Genomic DNA, 26,289 nt, shown 5'->3' on the forward strand with positions numbered 1-26,289 from the left:
GCCGGCGAATCCAGTCCGGGACACGGCGGAGCCGGGACAGCGCCGCCACCGCCGCCTCACAGGGCACAGGCGGGGCCAGGATCAGGGGGCGGGGCCAGGATCAGGGGGCGGGGCCAAGGGCGGTGGTGACAGACAGGCACGGGTCAGGGGGTGTGGCCAAGAGTGGGACCGTGCTGAGTGAGTATGGCGGGGCCAGGGGCGGGGCCAATGGCAGGAGCTCGTGCAGGGACGGCGCTGATTGGCTAGAGCGCGGCCGGGGCGGGGCGGCTGGGGCCGGGCGGCGCGTGCGCAGTGCGGAGCGGTGAGTCGAGGTGGGGGGGTAGCAGGGGGCGGTGGTGCTGGCGGCCCGTGAGGGCCGGGGCGCAGCTCCGGGTCGGGGATCTGCGATCCGGGACGGAGCCCTGGTCCCGGCCCGGGGGCACCCACTGCTGCCTCCCTGCTTTGCCCTCACACGAGCGGACCCGGCGGTAAGGCCTTGCCGGGTGGAGGCTGCCCGCCGGCCCGGTTGCCCTCATTGGCTGTGGCCGGGCCGTTGGGGACGTTGCGTGTGCGGCCCCGGAGGCTCGGCAGCCCCGGCAGGACGGGCAGCCTGTGCGGCTGGAGTGCTGCAGCAAACGCGTGCCCTGTGAGGGGCACTTAGGCACACAGTCAGAGCAGGGCAGGGGTCCCTTACACTCAGGGCTTTTAAACAAAAATCTTACACGTGAGTTTCCCCCAACGGGCACAGTTTGGATCCTGCCTGGAGCACGAGTCAGCGTGACCTCTGGCCTACTGTGTGCCCAGGCTGCTGTGGAATAAAAACGTGCTGGAAAAATTGAAGTAGCTCTGGGATATTAAAATGGATGTTTCTTCAGGGTGTGTGCTCTGTAACACGAGGTCTGAATTTTAAAACCGGTTTAATTGTTTTGGTACAAGCCTGCATGTGGTTTTCTGGCAGGGAAACTGGTGAAACGATGCATTCCACAAGGCCAGGAAGGAGAAGGCTGAGCAAATGGGATTTTGTATATAAACACTGTTTGGAATGTTGCCTTAAAATGTTTAAGTTCAGTGGTTGACTAACACTTACATTAGGAGTGAGCTTTGACAGAGCTCTGATGCTGCCCACCTTCAGGAGGGTCTGGGTTTACACCAAGCTCTATAGACACAATTTCTTAAGTTAGTTATTCTGCAGTGTGTCTTTGCTAGAACTAACCCTGTCTGAGTGCAGCGCAGAGGCAGAGCTGCCTGCGCTGGTGCTGCTCAGTGTGCCTGCCAAAGGAGGGTGATCAGCAGAGGCATTTCTCTGGTGGAGCTGTCTGTGGAAGAGGCTGGTCCATGCACAGCCTGGCAGGAGCCTTTTAAGTGCAGATAAGTGTCCAGAGGATGTTAGAAGATGGTGACATGCCCTGTCATTTACCCAACGTGCTGCCACACTGCTCCTGCTCCCTGTGATCATTTGAATTCATTTGTTCTCTGGGAGTAGCACTGTTAAGGGATGCACTTCTAAGTTTCTGTCTTTTCTTTCCCCCAATCCTGCCTTAAAATGACCCAGCCTGATCCACTTAGTTTTTCAGCAGCCTCTAGGGTATTTCTGTGGTGGAAGTATCCAAAATGCTGTCCCAGAAACTTCAGTGTAGGAGTCCAGCTAGCAGAGGTGGGAGAGCAGTGTTGCGAGTTCGTGGAGGCTGCAGTCTGTGTGACCATGTATTTACTAAATTTGAAAGGATACAAATATGATTCTTGGTAAGAAATCAGCTGGAAACAATTCCTGGTGAACTGTCAGAACAGCCTTTGAACCCACAGTGTTGTCCCTGTGTCCTGAAGCAGCACAAGAGCAGGGCTGGTGCTACTGCCACCACCTTCTTCATTTTTACAGTGGAGAATTCCTTTAGCCTGAGCAATAAAACACCTGGCAAACTCCAGCACCCCCACACCTGTCTCTGCTTCTGCTTGGGTTGAGCAGATGGGGTTGAATGCACAGCAGCCATACCTTGAGAATTTGTGAGGCAGTGGATAATTTGGATAAATTTAGGGATAATAGTCAGCCTTTCCATGTGCTAATCCTCTGTGCTACTGACTCCCTCCGTGGCTTTTGTAACCCACCTCAGCTCTTACACCCAGCGTTCTCCTCGGAGAAATAACGCTCCACTCGGGCTCGTGAGGGAGGTGAATCAGCTTTAATTAAGATTTGTTGAGCACTTTGTTCATAAGTTGTCAATAGCTGGTTGCTATTTTTTATGAGCACGCAGATATTCTTAGCACCTGCAGTGGGAAGTGACACAAGGCTGGGGATCTCCGGGAAGCAGCCCTGCAAGGGAGACGGTGCATGCTCACCGTGAGATCCATTCTGGCTGTGGTTCACAAGGCAGCTCAGCAAAACCCCAAATCCCTCTAAGCCTTTGGAAATGTGAAACGTTCCTGAGAGCTAAGCCCTGCTTTTGCATGAGATTTGTAGCTTTTGCCCCCTCGCTGGGTTTCTCCCAAGCTGCTGGTTGGGTTTGGTGCAGCTGTGTTCTGGTGTCACCTGCTTTGTAACACCTTGTGGCAGTGGCTTTTAACAACTGTCCCCTCAAATTAAGGTGTCTGGGGTGGGCAGGGCTGGGTGATGGCCCCTGTGGGCTTCAGGCATTGCAGAGGTCAGTGGGGTAGAAGGGGAGGAGGGAAGGTAGGAAACCATGCCCTCCCCCAGGGCAGCATCCCATTCCCTGCTGGCTTCTCTGCTGCAGCAGCAGGTGGCAAATGAAGCTTGATGAGCTCTGTTAGTGAGGGATAAGGAAGGCGTGAATGGAAACGGTCACAGCAGTGCTGGCTCTGTGTTGTGTGGGTGCCCCTCAGCAGGATGAGGAGCTCTGTTGTATTTTGGGGAAGAGAAGGCTGTTCATTTGGCTTTGTCACTGCTGTAGGAGTAGCCAGATGGAGGATGCTGAAAGGAAATACAGGGCTGGAACAGCCTCCTTGTCCGTGCCCCTGTCCTGAGCCAGGTGAGAGATGCTTGGCTCCAGGCTGGGCAGCGGTGGATGGTAGTGCAGATCTGGACAGGGCCCAGCTCCCTCTGGGCCTTGATGGAATCCCACTCTCAGAGCCTGACAGCCCATCTAACTTGTCCTTGCAGCAAACTGAGCAGCCAGTTTGTGTCTTGCCTTCATAGAGTGGGGAGTCCTGTGGCTGGTTTTCCTTGTGAGTAAACCCCGTTAAAATCTGAGAGCTGGGACTGGCCCTGGAGGGAGCAGGGATGGAGAAACCCCTCCACAGCTGGTATAGGGCAGCATGTTTTATACTGCTGACTGCTCTGCTGGCTGCCCAGACCCTCTGGTTTGTGTGTACCTCAGAGCTGATACCAGCACAGAGCCCAGAACTGGGTATTTTATGTTTCTGGATCACAGAGGGGAGTTCAGCTCTTTGGAGCTGTGGTGTCACAGTGCTGGCACATTTAGTCTGGTCCCCAGTTTTCCCTAGGTTCCCTCTGTCTGGAGAACTTTCCCCTGGACTCTGTTTGTGTGCTTGATCTCTGTGCTGTTTCCAAGTACACTTCTTTGCATTGTTTTCTTAGCTTTTCTTTCTATTGATTTGTTGGTGTTTTGGGAACTTTTCTTCAGTTTATCAATTCCGATCATGACCTCCAGAGTGCCTCCAGCTCTTAACTCCTGGGCATCGTTTCAGGTTTTATAAAAGTGCTTTCTCTTCTTTGTTCAAACTATTAATGGAAAGGTTGAACAGAAGCAGACCTGGGCTGAGCTCCCAGGGCTCATACACAAGGATTTCTCTTGTGGTGACAGGGAATTGCTGATGGCTACCCCTCAAGTGTGTGGGGTTGAGTTGCTTTGGTTGGTCTTTTTTCTTCTTATTAATGAGCACTGGGCCTCGTGAAGGTGAGCTTGCCCAGATCCAGCTCCTCTGGCTATTGAAAGCATCAGATGGATAGAGTGAAAAACCTGCTTTGTGCTGGTCACAGGTGTGATGGGCAGGTCTCTGTAGGGGAGGACTGTGTTGTGCTCTCCTTCTGAAGGCTGAGGTGATTTTTAAGAGCTTTCATGAACTTTGTTCACCTGGGGCTTCTTGCTGATGCTTGCTGGGGCTGTCACAGCTCTGGGACAATCCTCAGCCCTGCTTCCCGTTCAGAGCTGCCTCAGCAGTGGGCTGTGCATGGGGGAAGTTGTGTCCAGCATCTCCTGCTCCCCTTTTCTCTCTATAAGTCTCTCCTCAGTGAGAGTTGGGCTTGTCTGTATGTGGCTAAGGTAGCAAAAATGCATTTTTCTCCTCAAGCAATTCCAAGTTCCTTGTGTGGTTGCTCTTCTCTGGAAAAGATAAAACTGCCTGTTCTGGAGAAATTAATGACGCTCATTTTTATTCCTAAATAGTGTGTCATGGTGGGTGTGGTTGCAAGACACCTCACTGCACCAGGCCTCTGCTGTCACCTCAGTGCCAACTGCTTAAGGAAGAGCTGAAATAGATTTCACTGGAGTAAACCTCTCTGCCTAGCTCTACCCTCCCTGAGTTCTGTGAGTACTGAGCTGCTGGGCTCAGCTGCCTGAGGTTCAAGAATTGGTCCTTTTCTGAAGTGCTATTCCATCTTTCTTTGCACATGGGTGTAACTGTGGGGTGAAATTTGGGCCCCACTGAATTTAGGGACAACACATGGTGTTCATGTCTTCCTCCTCTCCAGGCTGGTAACTTGTGGTACCCAGCTGTTCAATCCAGCTGTGCTTCAGGGACACCATCAACAGGATGGAGATGCTGTGCCCTCTTTCTATTGGTCTGTGGCTGATGGTAGAGTCATGGAATCATGGAACATTCTGAGTTGGAAGGCACCTACAAGCATCATTGTGTCCAACTTGGTGGATGCCCTGACCTAATTTCAGTTCCAGGGCAGAAAATTCAGCCTCCCTAAAACCTTCCTATGGCTTCTGTTGGATTCTTCCTCACTTTTCTCCAGGGGGCTGTGTGCTGTAGTTAAATATGGATGGAAAGGTTGTGTTCCACTCTGGATTACAGCTGAATCTCAGTGGTGGATAAATTGCATCCCAAGTCTAGTTTGCAAAGCCCTTTGGGCTTCATGGGCTGCAGGAAGCTGTATTTTATTCTGGATGTGTGTTTGCTGATAATTCTATAGGATTTGCAGACAGCAGGTTGTAAGGGCCCTGATTATACTGGTTCCCTGTGCAGTCAGACTCTGCCCAAATAATTCAAGTGCCTGCTGCAGAGAGAGGGAAAGGAAGATGGAAGGATGATTTAGAAATCTCTGGAGTAGATGGGAAAAAGATGCATATGTTGATCTGAAGGAGATACCAAGCCACATATATGTCTTCCAGCATCTAAATAAAGGTCAGGATTTTTTAAATGGTTGCCCACTTAAAGCCCAAATAATTCCTTTAACAGCAGGTTTTAAAGGTTTAACCTAATTTTAGAATTTTTATTTCAAGTGTCCTTCCATAAAATTAACTTTTTGAATGCAGAATGCTTTAATGTCTTCCGTGTTGGTGCTCATTTTCAAGAAATCTCTGCACAGTTATTTCTTATGTACCAGTTAAATCTATCAGCCAACAGATGTCAAGTGTAGCAAAAATGCTATAATAATATTATGGTCTAATAATAGTTATAATGATTCTAATTACCTGGTGCAGCTTTAAAGAGAGGCAGATTCAGAGATGAGTGCAAAGGAGGTGTTTAACCTTGAACTGCAGAGGCAGGGCTCTTCCAGAGGTGCCTGTGCTGCGCCCTCTCCTCCCCATCAGACATCCCCCTCCCTCTATTTCCTCCAGCAGACTGGGAGCAGCACTCTGGTGTGTTTTTAATGTTCAGACCTCATTCGGCTGTGCTCAAAGAGTGCTGGTGAGCTGAGGATGAGCACGTTTCCTGCAGTACCTGGGAGTGTGAAGCCTGCTCATGTTCAGCCTCTGTCTGCCCTGCTCCTGGCGTGCTACCACAGCCTGATGATTGTGGCACTCGAGGATTGCTCCCACCCTCGGGAGCTGCAGAGCCTCAGCAATCTCCATCCTCTCTGCAAGCTGCTTGTGCTGCTCTTAACCATTAGGGGTGGCTTTGCCACAGCCTGGGAAGCACAAAGCCAGAGTCTCCTGATGGAGAGCACTGGGGGTGTGCAGGTGAGTGGCTGAGAGTTGTTGATCCCTACAGAGGCTTTGCTGTGGGGGTAGCAGAGCACTGGGCTGGTGCTTGAGTGCTGTGCTTGCCTTGTCTTCGACAGGCTGGCCCCACAGAGCCTTGTCAGAGTCTCCTTCCCCAGCTGGTCCATGTGCCAGCCCTGTTACATCACTCCCAATGCCCTTTCACCACTATTTTTTCCTTTAGGAAGGATGCTGGGCTACATTTGCTGTGTTCCTGTGGTTTTTGCCCAATGTTGCTGAGTGCTGTTAGTGCCTTGGGGTGCCAGTGCTCATTGTGGCTGTAGTGTAATGGATCCCCTCGTGTCACAGCTGTTCATTTAATCCTGTGACATGAGGGGTGAGGAGTCCCTGGCTCACAGACCAGCAGCCTTTCCACAGAGGAAGCTCTGTGTGGGCTGGAAGTTGACAGCTTTCAATGATTATATGCTAAACCTTCTTCCTATAAATAATTGATTCACAGGCTGATGAGAGCTTTAGGAACTTGTCTCTCAGTTGCTGCTCCCTGGCATGGACAGCAGCTGGAAATGTGCTGTTTTCCTATAAAATGGATCCAGAGGTGCCCTTGCTAGGTTTTCTTTATTTCCAGCCTGTTGATAGGCTGACCTGCTCTGCTTCTCAGGGAAGCCCTGCCTGCCAACACCTGCAGCACACCTTGTGCCAGGCCTGGTGCTGCTGAGAGCTCTGCCACCTGCAGCCTTTCCCTGGGGGCTGTTCAGCCTCTCCCTTGGGCACGTTCAGCCTTTCCTTTGGGCACGTTCAGCCTCTCCCTTGGGCACGTTCAGCCTTTCCTTTGGGCACGTTCAGCCTCTCCCTTGGGCACGTTCAGCCTTTCCCTGGGGGCTGTTCAGCCTCTCCCTTGGGCACGTTCAGCCTCTCCCTTGGGCACGTTCAGCCTTTCCTTTGGGCACGTTCAGCCTTTCCCTTGGGCAGGTTCAGCCTCTCCCTTGGGCACGTTCAGCCTTTCCTTTGGGCACGTTCAGCCTTTCCTTTGGGCAGGTTCAGCCTCTCCCTTGGGCACGTTCAGCCTTTCCTTTGGGCAGGTTCAGCCTTTCCTTTGGGGAGGTTCAGCCTTTCTCTTGGGCAGGTTCAGCCTTTCCTTTGGGCAGGTTCAGCCTTTCCTTTGGGCAGGTTCAGCCTTTCCTTTGGGCAGGTTCAGCCTTTCCCTTGGGCAGGTTCAGCCTCTCCCTTGGGCAGGTTCAGCCTTTCTTTTTGGGAGGTTCAGCCTTTCTTTTTGGGAGGTTCAGCCTTTCCTTTGGGCAGGTTCAGCCTTTCCTTTGGGGAGGTTCAGCCTTTCCCTTGGGCAGGTTCAGCCTTTCCTTTGGGCAGGTTCAGCCTCTCCCTTGGGCAGGTTCAGCCTCTCCCTTGGGCGGGTTCAGCCTCTCCCTTGGGCAGGTTCAGCCTTTCTTTTTGGGAGGTTCAGCCTTTCCTTTGGGGAGGTTTGCCTTCTTTCTGGAGTCAGTGTGTGTGTGTGTGTGTTGGTGCATCACCATGGAGATGAGGCCACAGGAGCTGCAGGGCGCAGCCTTTTCCAGGCTCACGTGAAGAAGGATGCGGTAACGGGCTCCTCTTATTTAGGGAAAATGGTTTCTTGGAGTAAATAAATCGTCAAAGAACACTTGGCATCAGCTCAGGTGCTATTAAGAAGATCTCTTGAAGCCAGAGCTGTAAGGCTCATACAATATTCACCTGCTTTGCTGTGTTCCACATCAGGCATTGCTGCTGTGCCCAATGCTGACTCACTGACCCACTTGTGCTTTTACTTACCCCGAGATAACAAAGCTCCTGTTGCTTTTCTCCTCCCTGTGTAGGTATTTGTCATCCTGCCACAACAGCACCTTCCTGGATCCTTTCCTTGCCCACTGAGTGTCCAGGCTTTCAATGCTTTGAGTGGTTACAAGGCTTCACCTGCCATGGCTGCTGCTGCTTTGGCCGGGTTTGGGGAGGACGTGGAGGGTGTGTGGCTGCAGTGAGTTCTCCCCCATGCAGAAACACCTCTCTGGGTTGAGCACACCCCAAAACCCTGTTCTGGTCATGCAGACATTCTTGGGGGGTTGGGACACTGCCCTTTCTGTGTGCCTGCCCCTGGCACACTCTTTCCTTTCTAGTTTCTGGTACACAGAACCCTCCCAACAAGGTCTGGAAGGGCCCTGTGGCAACTCTGCCTCATTGCCTCCACGTCTTATTCCAGACTTCATCTGTAAACATCTCTTTGCCCTTGCTAAAAACACTGTCTCTTAATTTCTCTCTGCAGGAGTATTATTTAATTTGTAACAGTTTTAGGACGTTATTTGAAAAATCCGATATGAAGCTGTATTTCATTTACTGTAATGATCCACTAATGCAGGCATATTTCAAAGGCAGGCAATGCAGTACTGTGGGGTTTAATTAAATTTTGTTTTTCAACTGAGCATCAATAGACAGACAGTACCAAATGGTGGACAATATGCATACAGAACGAAGTCTCTTCATTTTCCTTTTCAAGACTGTGGAAGTGAAAATGTATAGCCCTTAAAATGGACTTGGCCTGCTCACAACTGCTGCTTTAGTGTATTTAACTCACTTCAGGAGGAGTTTTTTCTTCTTACTCTGCCTTAATTAATTTTCTTGCTCTCTTCCTGCCCACAAAATAAACTCTTACACTGTGGAAAATTTCCAGCAGGAGCCGTGGGTGATCTAAGTGCTCCTGCAAGTTCTGCATGTAGTTTTGAATGCTGTGTTGGTACTTAGTGTGTGATGGCTCCTCCAGATGGGCCCTCCTGAGGGTGACAGAACAGAAGGGCTGGGTGTGAGGTTCCTGTCTCTGGGAACTGGACATGGCATGTGCCAGCCTTGGAGAGGGAGGGAAAAATGGTGTTGCTGCCATGGTTGTACTCAAATCAGGAATCAGTCAGTGGCTCTGGAGTGCATTTTGTTCCTCTTCTCCCAGCAAGCGTGGGGTAATCAAGTACAGAGTGTATGTGGGGAAGCTCGGGCAGAGTGTTCCACATCAGCAGGAGGTTTCTGGGAACCATCTGAGTGCTCACAGCATGGCACTTTAACACGTGTTCTTGGGTAAAGAAATTTGTCACGGGTGCTGTTAATGGGCTCCTTTGTTCAGATTTGAGGAGCAGGGTGAGATGGGCTGGCTGAGGCAGATTTGGTTTCTCCAGGTGTCTGGAGAAATTACCATTGTTCAGGAACAGAACCAGAGTTTGCTGAGGAACCCGACGTGAGTGTGACTCCCACTGCCCTCCAGCCCTTTGATTCTCTCAGAAATCTCCCAAAGGCAGAGAGCTGAACAAAGCATTAATTTTTCAGAGGCAGAGTCTTCATTCAGAGATGTGAGTTCAAGCCATGTCCTGGGTTGATGCCTAAGGCTTTGCCTGCTTAACCTGCCTTCAAAGGCTGGGGGCAAGGGCTGTGCCTGGAGCTGGCACTGCTTTCCACCGCTGAGCTGGGCTGGGTCACAGTCCAGAGAGCTGCTGACTGGAAACTGGAGCGTGCAAAGGCTGGGAATCTGTGGGAACCTGACTCCTGATGTCTGTGCAGCTGTACCTGCCTGAAAAGCATGGCTGGAAATGACAGACTGGAGGCCGTAACCTCCTCCTCCTCCCTGGGATCTCAGTGTAACGCTTGCCGTGTTCCAGTCACAGCCTGTGTTGTTTGCTCCTTGCTGGAAGCAGCACCGTGAGTCCTTTGCAGCTCTCCTGGTGCCTGGGCCGGCTGAGGGTTGTGTTCTGAGCTGGTGAGAGGCTCCTGGAGCAATGGATGGGGTCCTGTGCTCCTGGCAGTCCCTGTGGCTGGAGAGGAGTCCTGGTACAGACAGAAGGGGTATAAATAGAACTCGTCATCAGGCACCGGATGCTGTTTAAATAAACTGGAAAAACGCCTCACAGCTGAGGTTTGTACTGGCCCTGCTCATGCTGGGGGAATGCCCCATGCCTGAATCCTTGTTCTTCCCTTGTTCCTTGCTTTAGGCTGCCAGTTTTCCCATTTGCTCACTTTGTTTTGTTGATAGGCAGTGTCAAGGTTCTGTTGCTGGGGTTTGGGGCAGGATGTTGCTTTCTGGTGACTTGAAGCAACACGTCCAGCTTCTCCTGTCCTTCCTTTGCATCTCCTGCCTTTCTGCCTGTGGCTGCTCTCACTGTGCCATAAACTAATCTCCTTCCAGCTAGGAACTTCAGGCCTCTTGCAGACTCACTTTTATGGGGCCATTATCCATCATCTCTAGAAGGAGAGGCTTTCCTGGCTGTGGCAGTGCTCAGGTGGCTGCTCCCAGATGGAGCACACTGGATCATCTGGAGCCAGTGGCTGAGCCCTGGGCTGAGGGATGTGCCCTCTGTGCAGACCAGGGAGTGCTTGAGCCTGGTCTTTGCACGAGCAGGTGAGTGATTTGAGATCCTCACAGTACTGCTGGCATGATTTATTCTTGCAGAAGTGCCCACAGCAACTTCAGGGGTTTGTTCTGCCCAGCAGGATCACAGACAAGGACATGCCTGGGCCCCGTGCTTTAGTGGCTCTTGCAGGACTATGCAGCAAACAGGACCTGCGAGGGGCCTCAGCTCAAGGGCACAAGCCCAGTGCATGGGGAACTACAATGGTGCTTGGGAGTGAACAAAAATAAGTCTATTTAAAATGAAAAAGTAGTAATCTGTAATGCAGTTTTGAGGGAATTACTGTAGCAGGAGAGCATGTGCTGGCTGGGAGGGGAGAAGCACTTGCTCAGACAAGTGATAATCCATTGCAGCCCATTCCAGACACCTGGCAGATACCAGCCTTCCTCAGGCCTCCCTGGGATGAGCAATGTGCCGTGCCACTGGATGAGGAATGTGGAGTTTCTGGACTATGTGGAGTGCTAATTTAAACACCAAACCCTTGTTCCTGATGGGAGCTGCTGGTGTCTGCCTGGTGTGGGGTGCTGCACGGGATCTGCAGTCTCACAACAAGGAGTGTGCTGGGCTCCTCAAGCACTCGGGGCTGACACGGCCGGCTCGCTTCCTTGGATTTCTCCTCTGGAGTTTGGCAGCCGTCTGCTTCAGGGAGCACAGTGGCCTCATAAGAGTTTATTTGATCTGACATATGACAAATTGTTTCTGCTGGCGGCTGCTTGAGGCACAGTCTGTTCGCTGGCAGCCGCGGCTCTGCGGGCGCTGGGAAGTGGAGGAAGGCAGCCCTGCCTCCTCCTCTTGGGAAACATCAGTGCAGAGAGCGTTGCTGTGACCCCCCTGCCATCCCAGCCTCCTTTCTGCTGCTTGGTAATGGTGCTGCTGGCATGGATTATTAATGGTGTTTGTGTGCTGGGTGTGTCTGCAGGTGCTGGTTGTGGCTCCCATGGCAGGGCAGAGGAGAACCTGTGTTCTGGAATCAGACCCAGTTGCCACTAAAAACACTTTGTTAAGTTCCTTTTTTTAGGACACCCTTTTAGCTCTGCAATGAGCAGCAGAATATTACATTCCTCAGCAGAATAAAAAGTACATGTCCCCTGTGAGATAGTGTCAATACATTTTATTTGTTCTATTACCCGCAATCTTCAGAATATGTCCCCTAAGCACTTTAATCTGTTTTTCCAGAGTTGTCTCAGAGTGAGGAATTGCTCCTATTTGCAACTTTGGAATGATTACTCGTTCATTAATTTCTTCCCTTTTCTGCTGTCCATCTGTTATTGCTTCCAAGAGAAAAAAAACCTCTCTGTAAATCTCCTCCAAAACAGGCCTGAGTGCCTGATTAGACAGAGAGTTATGTGTGCTGGGAATGTGTTCCCAGGAGATCATCCTGGAGCTGTGCCTGGAGCCCTGGGTGCTGCTGTTCTATGCCCTTGGGCACACAGAACCCACCAGGTGATGCCTTTTCCTTGGTCTTAAAATGAGGAGCCAGACATAGATAGGGGAAAAAGGGTTTTTATCTTGGTATTTAATAAAGATCTTTATGGTGCACCACTTCACCAAGGTGGAATGTGCTGAAATGCACACACATGGTATACAATTTATAGACCTTGCAAATTAGCATATTTAACAAAGATGCCTCAATGAGAGGCTTGAAGGAATAGCCTGATATCTTCCTATTTCAAAGTATTTCTCACTAGATGGGCCTAATTTTAGTTTACAGGATGTATTTTAGAGGGGATCTTGGTTTCTCAAGATAGCTTAGGGCTTTCTGGCCTCCAGCTGAGAGGCCTTTTGGATATTTGGTTTTCTGACCTAACAGAATGCCAGGCTTATGGTAAGTGATCAGACATAAGGAATTACAAGTGTGCATGTTAGGGGCACTGAGAATACATAAAAGGTACATAAAAGAATGGCAAAAACTCCTCATGGCATCATGGGTGCCCGGACCGGCTCCCTGCTCCTTGCCCTGGGATGAACAAGCCCAGCAGGCAGCACGTGCCAGGGCAGCCAGGCACACCTGGGGCACACCTGGAAACACCTGGAGCACACCTGGGGCACACCTGGGGCACACCTGGAGCACAGTGGCAAGGCAGGAGCTGGAGTCAGGGCAGCTCCAGCACCCAAGCAGGGCTTTGCTGCTGCTGTGCTTTGCCTGCAGTGCCGGGGCTGTTACGAAACAGGAACGAGATGGGACAATGCAGAGCAGTTCCTGCTGCCATGCTTTTGTCCAGCAGCTAAAAACCTGTTCAGAGGGTTTTGTGGAAGCCTTGTTTGCTTTGGTCTTTTTTTGCTCTTTCTTTAAGTACAGACTTAAAAGAGCTGGAGACTGGAGGCCACTGTAGTTATTGTTTCTTCCTGAATAGCACAATAAATGTGCCATTTGTCAGGGTCCTTGCCTCAGAAAACATGTGGCCTGTTCCCACTGCTGTTCCCTTTGACATATGAGGAACTGCCCCTGCCTGCCTCTGGGTGCGTGGAGATTTCTCACTCCCTCATTGGGGTCAGTGCTAAAACTTGTCTTGACGTGTGACGTGTGTGGTCACTGGAAGTCACTGTGGAGGCTGTCACTGAAACAGCCTGGATTCACAGAGCAGCTTCATTTAGATGGCAGCTGATGGAGGAGCTCTGCAGAACGGCTGGGTAGAAAACCTGTGTGCAGGAGGGGACAGCTGAGAGCTGCAGTTATCGTGGGAGAAGCTCAGACATGTACAGACGGGGTGTGGCAAACCTGTGGTGGATGTGCCATGTCCCACCTGCCATGGCACCACCAGGATGCACAGGCAGCTGCTCAGGATGTTCTGGTGTCTCACAGCAGGGAGGAAGGTGCTGCAGGTGCCTCTTGGATCAGAGCTGAGGGTGTGTGAGGGAACAGCCTGCTGCTCGCTCTGACAGCAGATTTCGAGCTCTTGGCTTTGCCAATCACCTCACAGCAAACACCAAGACATGGGAGTGAAAGTCCCTGTGTCCTTTGGCTGCTGCTTGGGTGTTTGCAGAGCCAGCAGGTCCAGTGACAGCCAGGACTGTCAAAGGAAGAACCCTCTGTGGAGCAGTGCTGCTCAATACTGAGATATGCCAGTCCATGAAATGGCTCTTTATAGGGTGTCTCACCAAAAGGATTTTCCTTTTGAGTGTCTGGATCTCCTGCTGTTGGTCTGAGCTCCAGATGAGAAACAGTGCTTTCACTGGAAGGTACTGAGGTTACAAACAGAGTAATTGTCCCTTAGAAGAGAAAATTGTGGAGGAAACCCACTCAGAACACGTCTCTGTTCTTCCTCAGAGCAGGTTTAGGAGTGCTGTGGCTGAGGGGCAATGAGGATGGAGCTGAAGTTCTGCTCAGTGAACCCCATGGCTCTGAGGAGCAGGGAGCCTGGTCATGGAGCCCAGGAGGGACCTGGGAGCTTTACTGGCTCTTTAGTTCTCTCTCCACAAGCCGTGAATGCAGATCTCCTGGGGCAGCAGAGCGTTCCTTGTGAGGGGAGCCCACGGTGCTGCGGTTCCAGTGGCACGTGCGGGGTCCCATGACAGTGCAGACAGTCACAGGAAAGCTGTTTCATAACCTCTGCTGGGATTCATGAGATGTTCAGAGACAGGTTCTCCACTTAGTCAACGTTTTATAAGGATTTAAGGCTGAGGAGCTCTTTGAAGCACCGATGCAGCTTGTTCTGCCATGACAAGGTGGAGATGAACGCTGGCGTGACTTCCATTCCCAAGGAAAATGCTCTTTTGCACAGATCACAAGCTGTGGCTCTGCTGCTGTTTGAAGAGACCTGAGGAATCTCAGATCCAGGCACTCTGTACCACATCAAAGCCTTCCCATCTGAAGGTGAGGTGATGGGGAGCTCCAGCTGCATGTCCTTCGTGTTTGGGCAGCAGAAGGAAAGAAGGTCCCTGAACCAGGAGTTGCTTGGAGGATCAAAGCTCTGCTTAGCAGAGGCTGACAGGCCAAAAAGCCAGGATGGCAGCAGGAAGGACAAAGCCTGCAGAAGATCTGGGCCATCTGATAGCAGACCTCCAGAGGGGCCTGGGAGACCTTCTGCTGTGCTGGAGGAGGCAGACCTGCAGTGTCCTGGGCTTGACTGGAGCCATTCCGTGGTGCCTGAAGGATTGTTTAATTAAAAAGAATGCTGCACCATCACATTTCAACTGTTTTCTCCACACATTGCTGCAAGTAACATCTAAAATAGCTCTAAAAGGCAACAAACCATTCCCCAAAGCAGGGGTGGCAGATGAACAACATGAGAGGGAAGGAATTATGTTCTCTTTCTGCTTTCTGTGTCTGTGCATTTGCTTCTGCATTTGCAGGCCTTGGGGCTTGTTTTAATTTAAATTTCCTTAGGAAAAACCCTGTTGAAGGAATGCTGCCTGCAGTGGCTGGCTGTTCTGCTTTGGCTTTGTCCTGGGGAAGCTTTGATGGTTGGGGAGCAAGAGTTGCTTTTCAGTCTTGGTGGGAAATGCCTGGATAGAGGAACGGCAATGACCACAAGAGTCACTTCTGGATGGTGGGACTGGCAATCTCTCAGCTCTCCCTTCATGCTCATTCCTGTCCCAGGGCTTATTTAATTGCTGAACAAAGGCATCCTCTGCAACCACTGAGAAAGGACCAGTGCAGGGACGGAAAAAAAGCAAACTTGCATCAAGCCTTTGATCCAAGCACAGGGAGCTACTGCTGCTGACCTCAGTGTTTGTAACCACGGTGTCAGTGTTGGAAAGGAGCAGCTGAGCCCCTGCGTGGGCACTGATGTGTCCAGATTGATGCAGGGACTGGGGACAAAGCCAGGACTGGTCCTGAGGGAGCCTGTGTGGCAGCAGGTTGTGTTCATCCCCAGAGAGCTCCTTCCTCCCCTTCAGGGGTGGGTTTGAGATTGGCTTGTTAGGGCTTTATCCCAGGTTTTGCTGCCAGTCTGGCAGCTCCTGACTGGGTTTGACCCATGAGGTGGATCCCAGTGGCCTCTGCCTTTTCATCTGGGAGCTTGCCACAAAACTGGAAGCATGTGGGAGCCAAGCCAGGGCTGGACATCCAGCCAGGCATTCCATGAGCTCAATCCACAAGCTGCTATGCCATGTTATTCCTGTGCACATACCCAGGGCATGCAGCAGGTGAGCCCCACGTTTGCTGCCCGTGTGCCATCCTGCTCCCTGCTGCTCCCGGTCCCCTGGTTTGTCACAGGGAGTCAGAGCTGTCACCACCGACTGGCGCTCTGTGGAGAGGTGAGAAAATGCATTTTTCATGAAGCTCACAGCTCGTGGCTCCTGGCAGATCAATAGGGCAGCTGGAGGAGTCCTTTGCGTGCCCACTGTTGGGGCAGCTCTGTGCCAGTGCTCTGCAGGGACTGGCAGGGGTTCCTTGGCTTGGCAATCCCCGTGGGAAGGAAACCTGCAGGCTGAGCTGGGGCTTAGATTCTCCAAGCTTGGGAAAGCAGAGGGGATAAAAACACACGGAATGCTGGGAGACTCCTGGGATAGTGTGAGGCAACGTGTCACCTTGCAAATAGGAACTGGTGGAAAGGATAGATCTGAGGGGGGGAGAAAACATCACTTATTGTCTGTGCTGTGCATGGGAAATTGCAGCAAGGAGTGGGAGAAGGGAATAGGTATGGGTAGGATGAGAGGTGTTTTGGCTGGGATTCGGGGTGGTGGGGAGGCGAAGAGGAAGGGAAAAGCTGTTTCATGTGGTGGAGGTCAGGCAGTGTGACAGCTTTTAGAAAGATGTTTGTCCTGAAGGTCCCTGTGCACTCTCATCTCCAGGCAAGTCCTGAAGTCCTAAATTGGAGCAAATGAGCACCAGTGCTCTGGTGTGGGCCCAGAGGTCCCTGCCAACCCCAGAGCTCTGAGGAGTCAGTGTCATGTGGTGTGCAGGCAGAGCAGAGCCCTGCGAGAGCAGCTGCCAGAAATTCAGAGAGATGCGCTGCTTATAAATAATAAATGATAAATTCAGCCTCTGATCTCCGAGGCACGCTCTGCTTCTGCACGCTCCATGCTGGCAGAGAAGATTTCTCGTGCTGGACTCAGCAGTCTGTCTCTGGCGTGGAGGGTCTGGGGGAGGCAGCTCATGGAATTGGGGTCGTGCTGAGCCCCGGTGGAGCGTGGCCCCTTCTGCCAGCAGCACTAATGAGCGTGGCCCCTGTGCCACGGCCGCTAACGAGGGTGAGGGCAGCCTTGCTCAGCCTTCACACCACCCCCGCTCAAAGCTGTGCTCCTGCCCTCTGGAGAGCAGCGTTTTGTGTGAATGCAGCTTGCTGAATGAATGAATGAAGTCAATTTAAATGATAGACTAAACGATGCTTAGTGTTAAACTGTGCGAGCTGTATAAACAGCAGGGTCAGGATTGCTGTGGCCGCGTAGAAGGGGCGGTTCTGGCTTTATCCAACACACAACAACGCCTCCCTTGCTCTTGGGGGAGCTGTGGCAGTGCTGGTGAAGCTGCTGGTGCCAGGAGCTGCCCCACCGTGCCCAGGCACTGCTGGGCTGTCTCCTGCTGCTGGACACATCCCTGTCCTGCTCCTGGCACCTGGCAGGGCTGTCAGAGCTGTGTTGGGTGGTGCCATGGCCAAGCTGCTGCTCGAGGGGCTGATGAGAGCTGATGGCTGCACAGGTAGCCTGGAGGAGTTATTAATATTTATTGTTATTATTTGTTAGCAGCGGTTACAAAGGTTGCATGAGTGCTCAGTAGATGCCAAGCTCTGTAAACATGTGTTTGTGCCATGGTTATCCTGCCCCTGCCGCCCTGTGCCCGTGTTACAATTCCCTCCTGTGGGCTGGTTCAAGTTTGGAGCAGGACCTGCTGCCCCTGCTCAGGCTGGGCCCAGCCAGCCCAGTTTATTCCTACCAGCCTCAAAGTGTGGCTTCCTTGCTGTGTGGGTTCTCTGTAGGCAGCAAGAAGGTGTTCCCACAACTTTTCCCTTTGTGTAGGAGTGTTTTTAACATGCCAGAGCGGAGTCCTAGTAGGAGTAAATGATGAGGAGCAGGCAAGAAGAATAAATGTATTTTTAAAGCCATTTCATAAGCGACATGAATGGAATGGTCTGTGTGGCAGCTACACCCTCTCCACTGGGATCCTGGAGGTGTGAGGGGGCTGGCAAACAACTGCTGCTCCCGGGGCTGCCCTGCCTGGCTGGGGCTTTGTGCCCAGGTGGGACCCTCTGGCAGGGCTGGGGGCTCTCACTGGAGTGGGGCTGGGACACCCACTGGAGGCACAGGGGTGCTTTCCTGAGGACAGGATGCCTGGAGGAGCAGAGCTGCTGGGATCATCCTGGGCATTGGCCTCGGGTGATGGTGTGTGCAGGTTGTCCTGTGTGAAAGCACAGGGTTGTGCACACCCAGCTAGTGACTGGGGAAGGGCATTCGAGTGTGGCCTCCCAGTAATCCTCTGTGGCCTCCCAATAATCCTCTCTTTGCCGTCCAGCTGTTTCCTGTCCTAGGCATAGGCTGAATTTCAGCCCCAAGCCTCCTCTTTCTCCTGCTGCTGTAGCTGTGCGGTTGGCAAGCAGGAGGGGCAGCTGGCCACAGGGTGCTCCCAAGGTGTCTGTAGCACACCAGCAAACATGAGTGCTCCTCACAGACCTGGGGACCCTCTTGCTCAGAGGAGGGAAATTGCAGGTCAGGTCAGCTGCATTTCCTTCTCTTTGTCTGTGGCACTGCACAGCACTCAGCCTGTCACAGGGGCTCGGCCCTGGATGCCACCATTGGAAGGACATTGTGTGTGAAGGGGATCTCAGCTCGCTGTGAGTGCACTCTGTGTCCTGAGAGCCTCTCCAGTCCCACAGCGCCCGTGCACGGCTGGCTGGAGCTCATTCCCTGAGTTGCTGTTGCCCAGGGAACTTCTCCTTCAGCCTCAGAGGCTGTGAGTGCCGCCAGGGCTTTGTGCCCTGCTTCAGCTGGAGGTGCCTGGGGGTTCCCATCCCTGCCCTGCTCTCACTGAGGGAGCTCTGTTGGTGCTTTGTGCTGGATGGCACAGTGTGCTGCTGGTGCTCCCCTTGCCATCTCAGTGAGGCTGGCTGGACAGAAACCTGCCCTGAGTTAACCTGCAGACAGTTTGTAAGGCTGTAATACCAGTCCTGCTCCCTCAGGTCATCCCTAGGTGAAAACAAGGATTAGCTTATTGGTATTGCTTATTCTTGGAGATAATTGGTGTTTTTGTATCAGCACTGGGGTGGCAGCAGGAGCAGGACAGTGCCTGTCCCCTGTGCTGGCACTGCTGAGGGACCTCCAGTCTTGTGTCCAGTTCTGAGCTCTCATGGCAAGTAAAACATGGAGGGGCTGGAGCATGTCCAGGGAAGGGAACAGAGCTGGGAAGGGGCTGGAGAGTCCCAGCAGTGTATGGAACGGTGAGGAGCAGCTGGGAAAGGGGCTCAGCCTGGAGAAAAGGAGGCTCAGGGGAACCTTCTCCAGGAGGGAGGAGCCAGGTTGGAGTCAGGCTCTGCTCCCAGGGAATGAGGGACAAGACAAGAGGAAATTGCCTACAGGCTCAGGGTGGGCACAGCAGGAATTTCTCCATGGAAAGGGGGGCTCAGGGATTGGCAGGGGCTGCCCAGGGGGGTTTGGAGTTCCCATCCCTGGAGGTGCCCAGGAAGGGCTGGAGGTGGCACTGAGTGCTCTGGGCAGGGGACGAGGTGGGGATCAGGCACAACTTGGACACAATGGTCCTGGCAGTCTCTTCCAAGCTCAGTGATTCTGGAATTCTGCTTCCAGCTGGCTGCAAAGCCAGAGGCTGATGCTGGGGCTGAGGGGCTCTGGGATGTCTGTGTGCTCTCCTGGAGCAGCATGTCAGGGCTCAGATGAGGCTCCTGGAGGATTTGTTGGAGTGGCACAGGACGGGCAGTGTGGGCTCTGTGCTGGGCTGTGAGGGCAGTGCTGCCAGCAGCAGGAGGCATCAATGACATGTGCTCCTCTCACTGGCTGCCTTGGGGCTGTCACCTGTGGCTGTGGGAGCTGCATTCCCGGGGCTGTGCAGCCCCCTGTGCACAGCTCTGCCCTCACTGGAATGTCCCTGCTAATGGGGAGCACAGCTCTGGGCTGTTTCTGCTGCTGTTGGTGCAGACCAGGATTTCTGGAGCTGTGGAGCAGAACCTCCCAGCCAGCAACATCCCCATCTCTGACAGGAGGGTTACTGCCAGCAGAGGAGACTTCTCAGAGTCTGACCCTTTGCTCTTTCCATAGTGCCTGATTTTGTTTGACAAAAAGGATTATTGAGAAAAAACCAGCCCCTCCACTCTGCACAAGGGGAATTTGTGACCTTCCTAGTCCAGTTTTGCTGCTGCCTGGCTGCTGTACGTGCTGGATCCCCAAAGATGCCCTCAAATCCAAGCAAACATTCCGTGTGCAGGTGGGGTCACCACGACCACCCTTTCTGCTTCACAGGCTGTGAGAGTTGTTTCTGGAAATCCACTGTATCCACAGAACATTCTGTGTGGAAATCCTCTCCTGCTCTCATTGTGCCCACAGAACATTCTGTGTGGAATCCTCTCCTGCTCTCTGTGTGTGTCTGTCTGTAAGGAGATGTCAGCCTGTGCAGAAGCTCCTCTCCAGGAGCTCCAGAGCCCCTGTTGCACATGTCGGCTCCTCCTGCCTACCTGGGACTGAGCAAAGTGCTAATTGTTGTGCAGATGTCATCTGCCAGGCAGGCAGGAGGCTGGAGGCTTGGAAGAGGCTGTGCTGTCATTTGCTAGCAGCCTCCTCGGTACACGTGAGCTGTGTTTTTATTGGGAGTGTGCGTTTGCTTTCAGCCACTGCTTTGTTGAATTTCTCTTTCTTTTTTTTTTTTTTTTCTCTTTTTATTTCCAGGCTTGCAGATAAAGTTTGAGGGATACATCTATTTTTCATTATTCCAGTTTTGCTGCTTGTTTTATAACTGAAAAAACCTCAATCAAACCAAGAAACCTGTTCCTGTGTAAAAAGCTTTAGTTTGTTCTGAGGTGAGAGGGAATTAATTGTGTGTTTTGGTCACACTGGACTGAGGTCAGGACCGTGGGACTGTCCAGAAGGGCACAAGGATCACGATCTGGGAGCAGAGGGAGTTTGAGGCTGTGCACTGTGCTCTGGGTGTGCCAGCTCAGGAGCCTGGGTGTTGGTTGTAGCCTGGATTTGCTTGGCCATGTCCCAGGAGAGAGCAGGAGGCTCTGGCCACAGGTTGGCTTATGAAAACAGGGAGCTTTTCTTTTACTCCAGCTGTGGTTTAATAAGGGCTTGTGGGCCCTTGAGATGGTTCTTTGACCCTTTAGGAAAGAGGAGACACTGAAGTAGGAACTGGGAGGTGATGCTTTCCTGAACTGTGTGAGTTAAGCAGGGGGATGCTCATTGCTCAGGCATGCTGTGGGTGTCAGAAATCCAGATCTGTTCCAAAACCAATTAATGAGAAAAATCCAGTTGATGTGGTCGAGGTGGCTCAAAGGAAGAGGCTGCTGCTCAGGAAGACCCTGGCTCAGGAGTTTTGGAGGCTGCAGAAGCACATCAGGTGCACTGTTACCTCTGCTCTGTCCCTCTCCTGGTTTCCTCTTCCTTTTCTGGCAAAAACCAAGCAGGGAGAGGAAGAAATAACAAAGTGGAGTGTAGGGACAAGGTACCAGTGAAAGGGTGGAAGGAGAGGAGGCTTCCCTCCACGTCCCTGAAGGCTTCTGGGGGCAGAGGCTCTTTGGTGCCAGGAGCTGGTGGTGGGTGCTGCTGTGAGCAGGTTTTCTGCTTTGTGGGACACAAAGTGGTTGCTTCAGTGAGGGAGAGCCCTGCTATCTGATGTGCCACCCTGATGGACAGCAAAGCAAGATATTTCGGACTGTGTGTAGGGGAGGAACTTCTTTAAAACCTGGATAGGAATAGGAGCAGACTTGATGGAGGGATGAGTAATGAAGGAGTGTTTGAACGGAACTAATCAGTCCTATCTTCTTTCCAAAGACCTCATTTAGTTTAATTTAGCAGCGTGTAAATTTAGAGCCAATCAAAGGAAATACTTGTGCAGCCTGTGTGCTGGCAGGCTGCTGCACTCCCTAGCCCAGCAGAGAGCTGAAGGCTGCAGGTGGATCCCGAGCCTCGTGTGAGGCACTGGGGGCACACGTGTGTGTGCTCACACGCAGGGTGGGCACAACTGCTCTGTGCCCGGGCACTGGCACCCACAGCAGCAGCAGCAGCCTTCATTTCCCCATGATGTGCTCTGTGCCCCATCAGGGTGGCTCTGTGCCCCATCAGGATGGCTCTGTACCCCATCAGGGTGGCTCTGTATCCATCAGGGTGGCTCTGTGCCATGGCTCTCTACCCATCAGGGTGGCTCTGTACCCATCAGGGTGGCTCTGTACCCATCAGGGTGACTCTATACCCATCAGGGTGGCTCTATACCCATCAGGGTGGCCCTGTGCCCCATCAGGGTGGCTCTGTACCCATCAGGTTGGCTCTGTGCCCCATCAGGATGGCTCTGTACCCATCAGGGTGGCTCTGTGCTCCATCAGAGTGGCTCTGTACCCCATCAGGATGGCTCTGTCCTCCATGAGGGTAGCTCTGTGCCCCATCAGGGTGGCTCTGTGCCCCATCAGAGTGGGTCTGTGCCATGGCTCTGCTCCCTGGAACACCTGAGCATGGTCAGAGCCAGCTCCTGGCCCCATGGCTGGGCTGAGCCTCTGCTCTGAGCAGCAGGGAAAGCCTTGTGCTGTAGGAACCACTGAGTAAACCTTGCTGACCTCTGCAAAATGTTGTTTTCCTCAAGAAAAACCTACATATGGATTAGATGAACCCCTGCTCCTTGGACAGCTGGTCGTTTTGTTTAATTTGAATTAACGCAGCTGCTTCAGTGCTTAAAATGAGGCACAGGCATAAAAAGCCTTCACGGGATTGCACAGCTTTTTATTTTTCCCTCCAGTTGTCATCCATGGCACTGACACAGAGATTTTAAACAAGTCTTGCAGGTCTCCTCATATTTTCCAGGAGAGATATCATCCCCTGTGGGGTCAGTATGAGTTCTTGGCATTTCCTGTCACAAACCCCATTAGCAGTGAGCCCCACGAGTCCCTGTGCTCACACCTCGAGGTGTTGTGCCTCCTGCCATGTCACACCCCTGATCCCACGCTGTGTGGCAAAGTGTTGTGTAAAGAGTCCTGAAACCTGCAAAAATGGAAAAAAAAATACTGTTGGGTTTGTTTTGCTTTGCATTTCAGGCTGGTGGCAATGTCTCCTTGGGCCAGGCTCCTCTCCAGCACCTCCAGGGTCAGCCTGCTGCTGCTGCTGGGCTCTGTGCTCCTCTCCTGCTCCAGCCTGGGACAGAGAGTGCCTGTAAGTTTTGGCTGCTCCACTTGACTTCAGACTGATAAAACACAGATGCTTTTTGCCTTTAAGGAAATGCCCATTATTCTTTAGGAAATGTCTTTCTCCTGCTTGAATTATGAAAACAAAGCAGAAAGGGTTCTGCTGATTTCTGTGTAAATGAAGAATCGCTTGTGTGGTGCTGCCCGTTTTTGCTAGAAATGCTAATGAAAATGGGGTATTGCAAAGCAGCTGTGGCCAGGCAGTGACAGCAGCACTTAAATGAACCAAGTCACATCCTTTTATCCTTACTGAGCGTTTAAACCCCACACTTTTCCTGAGCAGAGCTGGTAAACATCAGCTGTCTCCATTATGTGTTTGAACAGATCCAGCACTGGGAGGCCTGGTGGTAAATTTACAATAGCCTGTATCACTAACTCCCTCTTGGATAATCACAGAGCTGTGGAAATCAGTTAAGTAATAACTGCTCCACTCACTCTTTTTTAGTCCTGTTGAGTCGTGGCTCAGAAAATGTTAACATTGATTTTCATCTGCAGAACCTGGGCTTTTATGGCTGTGATTGTTCCTGAGCTTTAACCATTTGTTATAATTTAAACAATTCCAAGCCCCTGATGCACTCAGCAAAAGCAGGAGTTAAGATCTGGTTCCTCGTGCATTTCTAAAATCGCAGTCGCTTTCCACAGCTGAAATAAAAACATTCTGTGGGTTTGTCAGCCTTCCTTGTGTGTTAGTTACCACAATCATGGAATTGTGCAATTGTGTAGGTTGGGAGAGACCTTTGTGATCATAGAGTACAACCTTTAACCCAGTGCTGCCAAGGCCACCACAGCCCACGTCCCCAAGTGCCACATCCACACTGTTGTTGCTACTCTGCATGTTTTGCTCAGGTTGACATTTCTGTGGCTCAGAAAGACTCTTCTAGGCTGGAAACGGATATTTATATGCAGAGCATCCAAATTCTGACAGAAAATGTGCATGCATTTTTTCCCAAAGAGTGGAAGAACTGAAGGCAGATTGTGTCCCAGAATTTCCCAGTTAACCTCTGAATTTACTTACATTTTTCCCTGTGAAAACATCCTAAGGATTAAGAACCAAACACTTCATGAAGTGAGCTGTAACTCCATCTTAATTGCCAACAATTAGGACTAATCATTCCCTGTAGGGTGGTTAACTCAAATTCCTCAGTGGTGACTGAATTGGTGATCTCAGAAGCTGAAAATATTCCCTTCAGCAGGCACTGAGCTGTGGGGATGATGAGCCTGGACCAGTTCATCTGTTCCTGCTGGAACCAGAACAGCCCAGACCCAGAGTCAGTGCCTGGTGTGAGAGTACAGGTCATTTCTGTGCACTCTCCAGAGGTTTTTGTGACTCCCACCAGCTCCCTAGGGAGGCTTTCCATTGAACACCAAGGTTTCCCTCACAGCAAGGATTTTTTTCCCTGCTGTTCTTCCCTTGGTGTAACATCGAGCCGCTCGTGCTGGCTGCTCTCCCACACCTCTGCCAGCCTCGTGCTGCACTTGCCATGGAGGTGGTGATTAAATCCCTGCCTCATTGTTTTAAAAGCCTTGGAGAACACTGGAAGAGGGTGGAGAAGAGGATTGATCCTCGCATTTGTATCATGTGGGCAGCTCGGTGTGTTTTTTCCCATGTCCTGTTTTGGAAACAGCTGAACCATTTTAGCTGAAATCTTCTCCAAGCCTGAAATAAGTGCATTTAAGAAAAAGAAAAAGAAAAAAAAAAAAAAAAAAACCAAAAAACAACCCAACAAAACCCAAAAAAACTCACCAAACCCCAAACCAACCAACAAGCCTTGAGGCATTCCACTCGTGTGGAAAATTTCAGCTGAAAAAGTTAAAAGTTTGACATATTTTTAGGCAAGGGAAAATGGGGTCTTACAATCTTACAATGTTATACAACCCTAATAATAGCCAGGGCTCCTGCCTCTGACTGAAATACAGGTAAGGCTCTGTTAGAGCTGGTTTGAAACCTGCAACCTGCTCTGGAATAGGAAATAAGCTGCGTTGCTTTGTTCAGCACAAATGTCATGCTAGTTATGCATGTTTAACCTTTAATATACTTTAAATCTAAATTTAACCATGTGGAAAGAATCTCAGATGTCAAAAAAAAAATCTGCTGGCGAGGGAAAAAATTTTGTATTCTCAGCCAGCACTAAATTACCCAGATGCAATTGCTAATGAGCTGAATCTCTTCTCTCCAAAAGGAGTTTGCCCTTACAAAAATAGAAGAGAGCGACATAAAAGATGACAGTGGGAAGGAGCTGGGGACAGGGGATGATGCTGATCCTGAAGACCTGGAAGTGTTTTACCCCACGGGTCAGTGGCAAACCCTGCATCCAGGTAACTGCTAATTATAGCATGCCTCTGGAACCCACCTGCCAGCACTGCAGACGCTCCAAGAGCTGTTTGTTCCCATGACAATGTGTGCTTTTGCTGGTGCTCACACAGAGAGGAGGACTCGGTGACCCAGTGCAGGGACTGGAGGTGGTGAGCAAAGCATCCAAGGAGGGGAGAGGTTGCTCCATGGCTTTCAGGTCACTGGAGCAGGAGGAGTGGGCTGCCAGCCCCCTGTGGGTGGGGGGCTGTCTCTGTCACTGGCTCCACAGCCCTTTCTCTCTTCATTTGTCAAGGGCCAGGTTTTATAACGTTTGTTGGCACGTGGATTCCCAGGTCTGCTGTGCTCCCAGGTGTGGTGCTGCTCAGTGGCAAGCTGATTAGGAGCTGTCACTGCAGCACTGCACAGCTTTTTAACAATGGCTTTTCTGTTCCTCGCCTGTTTGAAAGCTAGCTTTTATTTCCATCTGTGCAAACCACAAAAAATCTCTTCCCTTTCTTTGGGTTGGTGTCTTTCATTAGACATGCCTGGGACTCTGTGGTGAGAGGAGCCCAGCAGAGCAGCTTGGCCTCTGTGTGCTGAGAAGGCTCTGGAGGGGCCAAACCCATTCAAACACACACAGATGCACATGTGCATACATATTTCAACAATTAGCCTGTCTCTGGGATCCTGAACGAGCTGTTTAATCCACTTGTGCTTTGTTGTCCTCATGTATATGCAGGTGTAATACCTTCCCACCTCACAAGTGTGAACTAAGTAGTAATTAATTTTTATAAAGTGCTCTGAATTTAAGAGCTTTATCCTGTGCTCAGTATTATCATTGAAAGAATAAGTATGGGTTCCATTTGTCTTGAAATTTCTGCCAGATATAGCAGAATGACTTTTCCAAATGTAAATCTTTGTATAACATAAATGGCTACAAAAGCCCCTGCGTTCCACAGAGCTGCAGTATATACTTATATTCCATTTCTGTACCATTATGTATGGAAGGTGTGTGGTGTCCCTGCTCATTATTCAGCCTGGCAGATCCCCACCAGCTTTGTTGGAGCAGAACATGTACATACTTGCAATCATTAGAAACCTCATTGCAGGGTTTGTTCACAAGCACCTTCTCCACTGCTCGGGTGCCTTATTCCGCTTCATTTTTGTATTTATTCCATGTTGGGCACATGCAGTGAAGGGCTTGTGGAAGTGGGAAGCTTGTCAGTATTCACAGAGGAGAGTAATTTTGG

General features: G+C 51.3%; 1 long non-coding RNA gene across 1 annotated transcript; it reads left to right on the plus strand.

The window, feature by feature from the left end:
- Positions 1–273: 273 nt before the first annotated feature.
- Positions 274–24,991, plus strand: LOC134434079 (uncharacterized). The gene is made up of 3 exons (XR_010031803.1): positions 274–301; positions 22,600–22,714; positions 24,927–24,991. It is a non-coding gene; the product is annotated as an uncharacterized LOC134434079 (long non-coding RNA).
- Positions 24,992–26,289: the final 1,298 nt, after the last annotated feature.

This window comes from Melospiza melodia, unplaced genomic scaffold, assembly GCF_035770615.1.
Source record: "Melospiza melodia melodia isolate bMelMel2 unplaced genomic scaffold, bMelMel2.pri scaffold_32, whole genome shotgun sequence".
NCBI lineage: Eukaryota > Metazoa > Chordata > Aves > Passeriformes > Passerellidae > Melospiza > Melospiza melodia.